The sequence below is a fragment of the Pelodiscus sinensis genome, chromosome 4 (assembly GCF_049634645.1).
Source record: "Pelodiscus sinensis isolate JC-2024 chromosome 4, ASM4963464v1, whole genome shotgun sequence".
NCBI lineage: Eukaryota > Metazoa > Chordata > Testudines > Trionychidae > Pelodiscus > Pelodiscus sinensis.
Window position 1 is genome coordinate 60560350 of NC_134714.1, and position 9291 is coordinate 60569640.

The following is a 9291-nucleotide window of genomic DNA, read 5'->3' on the forward strand; positions in this document are numbered from 1 at the left end:
CAGAGGCCAATGAGAGGAACTGAGCAGGGCTGGACCGCACGTAAAGGATCAACGGTGCGAAAGCTGCCAAAGGAAAGCCGTGTGCGCGTGGTCCAGCAAACCATAGCTCTGACAGTTCTCCAATTCGCAGCACCAGGACAGGGCCCAACACCAGCAGTGGAGCACCCATAGGGCCACTCGAAGAAGAAGCCCACCCTTCTCTGGAACCAAAGAGACAGGATACACCCCCTTCCAATATATTCCAAACAGGTATAACCTATTTGCATCTAGTTCATCTGACTCATGTCTCTCTTCCTATGTATAGTTGTATATCCTATAGATCTCTGTTACACTGCTAACTGAGCAGTCCCTTAGCTCATTTAATAGGATATCAGAAATCATTTTCTCCTGTCTTCAACAATAAAGAGCCCTTAGATAGAGACTGTACAGGGAAAAGGTCTCTAGAATATTTTAAGACCACATTGGCACTTGAAGTTGTAAAATGTATTTAAACCCTAAAAGAAACCTGTAAAGCCCCATATCTAAGGATGTATATAATTAAAATTGATGGGACTGCTCACATACTTCAGTATCTTCTGAAATGGAGCCATGATAAGGGAGACAGAACTTTTGATGGTTTTACCAAGCATTGTAAGTCCAAATTATATCATTTAACAAAATCTCTTAGAAGTATTTATCTTTCTAAAAGCTATTAAGTAAATGTAAGTGTTGAGGAGTTTTCTGGTCCATTGCCTATTGGAGAACTAAATGTGGAAAGAGAGGGCCAAACAAAGATATTATTCCAAACTGATTGTGTCCTAAGTCAGCCTTATGAGTTCACTTTCCCCAGCATGCCCACTGGAACAGCACACCATTTATTGGAGAAGATACCCAGGGCTACTTGTTAGAGCTAGGAAGGAAGCAAGACTTAGTGATCATTTTATAAGACTGAGGCAGGAGTTCCAACTTCTCCCATACCCATGCCAGAGTAGCTACATGGCTTTGGTCAAATTGATCATAGCCTGATCTTCAGGAGATATGGTGCATCAACAGTGCTCATTTAATTCAATGAGAGCTATTCAATGCCACTCTAAAATAGGCCACTTATCTCTATAAACCTCAGTTGGGAAGGCCTGACCACTTAAGAAAAAATCTACTTAAACATTTGGATTTGGATCCCCTGAAGAGCTAACTCAAGTTACTATCCTCAGATTTAGCCACTTGAGCTATGTTAGTCCGTACTGCAAAGGAAAAGTCAAGTTACACTTTAGTTATTGCACCTACGCTGAACCAAGTGAAGTGCCAGGACTTGTGAAATCATACCCCTTGGTTCATAGTGCTACTCTAATGTGAACTGCTCTTTGAGATCATTTTATGAGCATTGGGGAAGAGCATTAGGGATTCTGGTCTGTCCTTTCTGAGCACATGGGCAGAAGTTGTGAAAGTTGGACAACCCATTGCACTCCACCTCTGGTGCTGTGTTTGCAGCTTGGTTTTCAGCACGAATACCATTCAATTACACACTAAGCAAGTGCACGATGGTGGTGGAATGTGCATTTTGGAACTTTAAGGCCTCTGGAAAAAAACTATTGATCTGTGCCATACAGTTGTTATCTGCTGGCTGATGGGAAGATTAAAGACTAGGGGCTAGTGAGCTACAGGACAGTGGGGGAAAGAAAAACATGGGACATTTGATCTCACAATAAAAAAGACCTACCACGTGACATTCTTGCTCCATGAGATGTCCTCCTACATTGTTGTCCAGGGTTTTACTAAACTTCAGATCAGCATAAGCAGGATGCTGACCTAGAATGCAGCAGCATAGAACCAACACAGCTCTGCCTTTATAGACTCCCCTTCCATTGCACCCAGGTACATATTCTGAGAGACTTTGCAAGTGCTCTGGGTTTAATATCACCATAGACCATACAGCAGGGCTGTGTCTAGACTGTCAAGTTTTTCTGCAAAATCATTTGATTTTGCGGAAAAACTTGCCAGCTGTCTACACTGGCCGCTTGAATTTCCGCAAGGACACTGACAATCTCATTTAAGATCGTCAGTGTTTTTGCGGAAATACTGTACTGCTCCCATTCAGGCAAAAGCCCTCTTGCGCAAATCATTTGCGCAAGAGGGCCAGTGTAAACAGCACAGAACTATTTTCCGCAAAAAAGCCCCGATCGCGAAAATGGCGATCGGGGCTTTTTTGTGGAAAACTGCGTCTAGATTGGCCACAGACGCTTTTCCGCAAAAAGCGCTTTTGCGAAAAAGCATCCTGCCAATCTAGATGTGCTTTTCCGAAAAGCATTTTCGGAAAATCATGCCAGTGTAGACATAGCCCAGATGTATATCCAAGGCCAGTGTTGGGTTTTGTTAAGTTTTAGCTGTTTCTGAAAATGCTGTTTATTCATATGCTATGTGCATGGATTCTGAATTAAAAATATAGTAAACCATGCCAGTTTGAAAAAAAAACCCACACTGCTATGTATGTACTCCACACCTATCCCTGTCTCCATCCTCATTTCCCTGTGTTTGCTATCACTGAAGAACCCTCCCTCCACATGCACAATGCAATCCATCTTACTGAGAGGAAACTATGCTAATTTCTCTTCTGTGTCCTCCCCAGTCTGTCCTTTTATCCCTTCACCCAACAGTTCCTGATGGTCTTAGACAAGGTCCAAGAAGTGCCAAACATCTGGTTCATCTCAGCTGAGACTGCTCCAAGTCCATGCACATTGCCTGATGAGTCAAAGATGTACATGGACGCCATGCTTTGGACACTGTTAAGCATCCAGCCTCTCTCAGAACAGATCTAGGCCAAATATAGTACCCGTCTATAAAAAGGGGAATGAGGACAACTCAGGGAATTATAGTCCAGACAGTTTAACTTCAGTGCTTAGAAAGATAATGGAGTAAATAAACAGTCAGTTTGTGAGCACCTAGAAAATATTAAGGCGATAAATAACAATTAATATGGATTTGTCAAGAAAAAATGTCAAACCAATGTAATATCTTCTTTTGACTGGTAACAAGCTTTGTGAATGGCAGAGAAGTGGTAGATGTGATGTATCTGTAGCAAGCGATGCTTTGGGGGACACTACTGAGAGTACCAACTTAGGGTAAATTTCTTAGAAATGGGACTGCTTACAAACCAAGACTGAGGTTCCTCCTGTGATGGGGTGTATCAATCCCCTCACTGGGCCCAAAGGGCTCACCTCGTTGGGGAGGCCCCATCCCCACAGCCCTGCTGGGCATGCTCCAACTGGAGGCTGGCTATAAAGGCCTCGGGAGCTGTTCAGTCAGCACTGGCTGCCGTAGGGGAAGGAGGTACTGCAGGAGCTTCAGGGGAGGAAGCACAGCCAGGCCAAGTTATAGCAGTGGCTAGGCCAAGAGGGACTGTGGGAGAAACCTTTATATTTTAGATAGTAAAGGACTCACATAATCATGCCATGTCAGTCCTTTACTACAGGTTGGACCTCCCTGATCCAGCACCCTTAGGACCTGACCAGTCCCAACCGAGGGGTTTGTGGGACCAGAGAGGGGGGGGTCTCTCCCTCTCTCCCTTCATGGCCCTTGCTGAACCCCTGCCCCAGCTAGGGCTCTAGCCCAGCCCCGCTGCTGCCTATCTGGCCATGGCTCCTGTGACCAAAGCTTCCTGGCTGCCTCCATGGCCAGGGCCAGAGCTGCCTGGCCACTGCCAGGGCCAGGGCTCCCTGGCCACCATCAGAGCCAGAGCTCTGTGGCTGCTGCCAGCCCCCCATACTGCCTGGCTGTTGGAGCCAGAACTCCCAGATGCGCTGCACCACCTCCCCTTGACATGGGGCTCCCGACTGAGTCCCATCCATTACCCCACCACACTCCTGTCCTGCATTCAGACCTCCTTATTTCTGGGCTCTGTGGTCCAGGAACATCCATGGTCCAACATGTAGCTAAAATCTAAAGGGTTATTTATATTTTTTTTTAAAGCAAGAAAGGATGGAGGTTAAAATTGTTAAAGGAATCAAATACATACAATTACAAAGTTCTTGGTTCAAGCTTGTATCCGTGATAGAATAAATTGCTGGTGTAAGTCAAGTCTTTGAAGTATATCTGCTGCTTGAATGGGTCATTCAGTCTTTTGTATAGAGCTTCAGTTAGTAGCAAAGATCCTGCAGAAGTAAGAAGTAGGAATGAAGACAAAATGGAGGGGTTTTCAGGGCTTTTTATATAATCTAGCATGTGGAGGGACCCCATTGTTCTTTCTGTGGAAAAGTACAGTCACAAGATGGAGTTTGTCACATGAGCCAGCATATGGGCAAATCACCTGTGCATGCATGACTCAGTTCTTTGCAGGTAGAAGCCATTGCTTCCATGCTAGTTTGAACATTCACAGGAAAGCTCATCAGATGTGGACTAGCACATCCCAAGGCCCATTGTCAGTCAGTTGTTTCTGTTCAATTTGAATAGTGCCTTCACAATATGCTTTATTGGTGCTTCCAAGCAGCAAACATTGATATGTGCATATGGATGGCATAATCTTAACCAATGAATTATTAGCTTTTTATAGAACTCACTTGGCATACTTTCTACAAGATTTGTTGCAAACATATAACAGTGATTGTAACAATTATATTTATGTTCATATTTTATTCAGATAAAATCATAGTATCTCAACTTCAGTCAAGATTTTGATACTGTTGCACATAATAGTCTCCTAAATAAACTAGGCAAATATTGCCTAGATGAACCTACTATAAGATGGGTGCAAAATCATTTTGGAATATTGTACTAAGCATAATCAAGAGTTAGCAGTCAAGATGGAAGGACATATGGGGTATGTCTAGACTACATGCCTCTGCCAACAGAGGCATGTAAAATAGGCTACCCGACATAATCAATGAAGCAGGGATTTAAATATCCCCGGCTGAATTAAAATAAAAATGGCTTCTGCGCTGTGCCAGCTCGGCTAATTGTCGGCACAGCGCAGCAGTCAAGACGCGGATCCGTCAACAGGGGAAGTCTTTGTTGACCACTCCCTTATGCCTCATGAAATGAGGTTTACAGGAGCGGTCGACAAAAGCTTCCCCTGTCAACTAATCTGCGTCTTGACTGCTGCGCTGTGCCGACAATCAGCCGAGCCGGCACAGCGCAGCGGCCATTTTTATTTTAATGACGCCGGCATAGGGATGCGCAGCACATTTCATTAGGGCGTGCACCAAAAGTTGTTTTAAATGTATTCTTTGACCCCATTAGCCACACCCCAACACCTGTTAACCACTATCCCTGGCCCCCATTAGCCACACCTCTGGAGGTAACACTCTCAGGACAAAATGGGCACACGACCAGAAGTAAAAGGTGTCATGTGATCCACCTCTAAGGACTTTTCCCACCTTCCTCCTAGCAATAGGGATTAGTTTGTCCCCCCACCAAATCCCCTGCATGCAACTATCCTGCAGTTGCCTTAACCCAATGTGTGTGACATTAACTTGGGGGCGGAGAGGCTGGGAGAAGTGTTCACTCTAAGAGTTTCCTCCCATGAGCAGAATGAATTTTGTGTTATACACCACTACTGAGTTGGCTTGTTCAGATGTGCCACTGTGGTACCCAAGTTATTAATAAATATCTTATAAACCTCTACCTTTTTCCTCTGCTGCCATGTCTCCTCCCCTTGCTCCATCAGCTCCCCTAGTGCCTGCTGCCTCCAACGTAAGAACATAAGAATGGCCATACGGGGTCAGATCAAAGGTCCATCTAGCCCAGTAGCCTGTCTGCCGACAGTGGCCAGCACCAGGTGCCCCAGAGGGAATGGACCAAAGATAATGATCAAGCGATTTTTCTTGTGCCATCCATCTCCAGCCTCTGACAAACAGAGGCCAGGGACACCATTTCTATCCCTTGGCTAATAGCCTTTTATGGACCTAACCTCCATGAAATTATCTAGCTTCTCTTTAAACTCTGTTATAGTCCTAGCCTTCACAGCCTCCTCTGGCAAGGAGTTCCACAGGTTGACTATGCGCTGTGTGAAGAAGAACTTCCACTTATTAGTTTTAAGCCTGCTACCCATTAATTTCATTTGGTGTCCTCTAGTTCTTATATTATGGGAACTAATGAATAACTTTATTCACCCTCTCCACACCACTCATGATTTTATTCACCTCTATCATATCCCCCCTCAGTCTCCTCTTTTCTTAACTGAAAAGTCCCAGTCGCTTTAGCCTCTCCTTATATGGGACCTGTTCCAAACCCCTAATCATTTTAGTTGCCCTTCTCTGAACCCTTTTCATGGCCAAAATGTATTTTTTTAGGTGAGGAGACCACATCTGTACACAATACTCACAATGTGGCATACATAGTTTTATACAGAGGCAGTAAGATATTCTGTGTCTTATTTTCTATCCCTTTCTTAATGATTCTTAGCATCCTATTTGCCTTTTTGACTGCTGCTACATACTGTGTGGCCGTTTTCAGAGAACTAGCCACAAGAACTCCAAGTTCTCTTTCCTGATTTGTCATAGCCAAATTAGCCCCCATCCTCCTCCTCTGCTGTCCTGACTCCTGCCCGTCTCACTGCCCTCAGCCTTTCTGAGACCTGCCCCCCTCCACCAGCCCTTCTCTCCGCCCTGTGCCCACTCCTCCAGTAGCCCCACTCTGATCATGTAAACTACTCCTCCTCATCCCATCTCTTAACACCTCCCCTACACACCTGCCCTGCCTCTCTCCTCCAGTGCTGGTCCCTCCCCTGCAGGTGTCTGCCCTTCTGCTTCACCCCCAGAATCCCCTGGCACCTGCACCTTCCCTTAGTCCTGCACCTTCCTAGTGCCTCCCCCTTCCCTCGCTGCTTCTGCCCCTTTTCCCTAATGTCTGTCCCCTCACCACCCTCTGCCCCCGTTCCCCTCATGCCCCTGTGCCCTCACATATGACTTGCTCTATCCCCACTTTCCTCATACCCACCTCTTCTTTCAAGCCTTCTCCCAGCACCTCTCCCTCCCTCATCTAGCCCCCAATGCCCTTACCCTCTCCTCTACCAGCATCACCCTGTCCCCCCTCTCACTGACGCCTCCCCTCCTGCCCTTTTCCTCATTGTCTGCACTTGGCCCCCCTGGCATTTGTCTCTCCTGAACCCTGTCCCTTGGTGCCTTCCCCTTTCTTCTCCTGCCCTGCCCCCCTCCCCTCAGCACAAGCCCCTTCCTTCCTATTCTTCCCCTCCCCCCCCCACCTTCTGCCTTCCAGTTTGCGGGGCTGGAGTCTGCGGGGCTGCTCCAGCTGCTAGCCCAGGGCCAGACAAAAGGTCTCCAAGAGACACGAGACTGTAGTAACCACAGAGCCCCAATGCTCTGAGCAGGACCTGCCCCTCCCCCGGCTAGCTGGACCTGCCCCTCCCCCGACTAGCTACACCGCCCCTCCCCCGACTAGCTACACCGCCCCTCCCCCGGCTAGCTACACCGCCCCTCCTAGGCAACCCCACTCGTATTTTCCCTGGGTGGGCTGTGAGCAGCGGGCCCTCACCATGTGGGCCAGCAGCCCAGCTCGGGGCCGAGCCCAGCAGGCACGGAGCGGCCGCTGCAGCCCTGCCCGCCGGCCAGTGGCGAGGGGGCGGCTCTCGGGCTCGGAGCGGGCGAGGCAGGGAGCCCGGCCCCGCCCCCTGGGAACGGCTCCTCTGCCGTCGCCGAGCCGCACTGGAGACGACGGCCGGCAGGAGGGGCTCACAGGCGGGGAGGGGGAGTTGCGGGGGTGCGCACGGGAGGGGGGAGGGGCCGCACTCACCCGAAAGCCTCCCGCCCCCCTCCACCGGCTTCATGGTGTGCGGCCCTGGCTTTCGAAGTGCCCGGGGCCGCCGGAGCATGCGCAGTAGTGCCCAGGCACACCGGACTGCGCAGCTTCTGACGCCTCGGCTGCCGGCGTCTTCTTGCGGGGGCGGGAGACGGGCTTGCCCGGGTCCACCCCTCCTCCTCCAGCAGCCTCCAGCCGGCCAGTCTGCTCCGCATTAGGGTGTGCCCAGGCACACCCAGCACACCCTGTGCGCAGGCCTATGGAAGCCAGGGGTATTTAAATCCCCGCTTCATTGATTATGTCCAGTAGCCTATTTTACATGCCTCTGTCAGCAGAAGCATGTAGTCTAGACATATCCATGGGCTGTGTCTAGACTGGCAAGTTTTTCTGCAAAAGCAGCTGCTTTTGCAGAAAAACTTGCCAGCTGTCTACACTGGCCGCTTGAATTTCCGCAAGAACACTGATGATCTCATGTAAGAAATCAGTGCTTCTTGCAGAAATACTATGCTGCTCCCGTTAAGGCAAAAGTCCTTTTGTGCAAAGCTTTTGCGCAAAAGGGCCAGTTTAGACAGCTCAGATTTGTTTTCTACAAAAAAGCCCTGATTGCGAAAATGGCGATCGGGGATTTTTTTTGCAAAAAAGCGCGTCAAGATTGGCACGGACACTTTTCCACAATAAGTGCTTTTGCGGAAAAGCGTCCGTGCCAATCTAGACACTCTTTTCCACAAATGCTTTTAACTGAAAACTTTTCCGTTAAAAGCATTTGTGGAAAATCATGCCAGTCTAGATGTAGCCATAGAGTGAGAGGAAGCAGTCCTGCAGTGATGTGTGCTGGGTCCAATTCTGTTCAATATATTCTTACATGATTTGGAAAATGGCATACAGGATATATTTACAAAGGTTGCAGATGATAACAAGCTGAGAGGGATTTGCAAGCACTTTGGATGATAGGATTAGAGTTCAAAATCATCTTAACAAACAAGAGGAATGGTTTGAAATTGATTTTTTTTACCCTATTTTAGACAAAGTGCAAAGTACTCCACCTAAAAAGGTGCAAAACAGAGGCAAAATGAGAAATGACAGCCCAGGAAGGAGTACTATAGAAGGATCTGGGCTTATAGTGTATAGGTCAACATGTGATATTGATGCAATAAAAAAAGCAAGCAAGATTCTGGGATGTATTAGCAGGAGTGTTGTAAGCAAGACATGGGGGCTACGTCTACACTGGCCCCTTTTCCGGAAGGGGCATGTTAATTTCACCTATCGTAGTAGGGAAATCCACGGGGGATTTAAATATCCCCCGCGGCATTTAAATAAAAATGTCCGCCGCTTTTTTCCGGCTTTTAAAAAAGCCGGAAAAGAGCGTCTACACTGGCCCCGATCCTCCGGAAAAGGGGGAATAAGTAGGAATAAGAGCCTCCGGAAAAGGGCGCTTTTTTAAAAGCCGGAAAAAAGCGGCGGACATTTTTATTTAAATGCCACGGGGGATATTTAAATCCCCCGCGGATTTCCCTACTACGATAGGTGAAATTAACATGCCCCTTCCGGAAAAGGGGCCAGTGTAGA

The 9291-nt window shown here is 47.8% G+C and overlaps 1 protein-coding gene across 6 annotated transcripts in view; it reads right to left on the reverse strand.

Moving 5' to 3' along the window:
- The window catches only part of LOC106732083 (uncharacterized), a 73692-nt gene extending 65751 nt beyond the window's left edge, over positions 1-7941 (reverse strand). Inside the window, exons 1-2 of one of the 6 annotated variants that reach the window (XR_012903426.1) lie at positions 7720-7925; positions 3989-4124 (exon numbers count right to left, since the gene is read on the reverse strand). The gene's annotated coding sequence lies outside the window, so the exon portion shown is untranslated. Of the gene's footprint in view, positions 1-3988; positions 4125-7719 lie in introns of all 6 variants that reach the window. The other 5 variants (XR_012903424.1, XR_012903423.1, XR_012903427.1 and 2 more) reach the window with 5 other exon arrangements.
- Positions 7942-9291: the final 1350 nt, after the last annotated feature.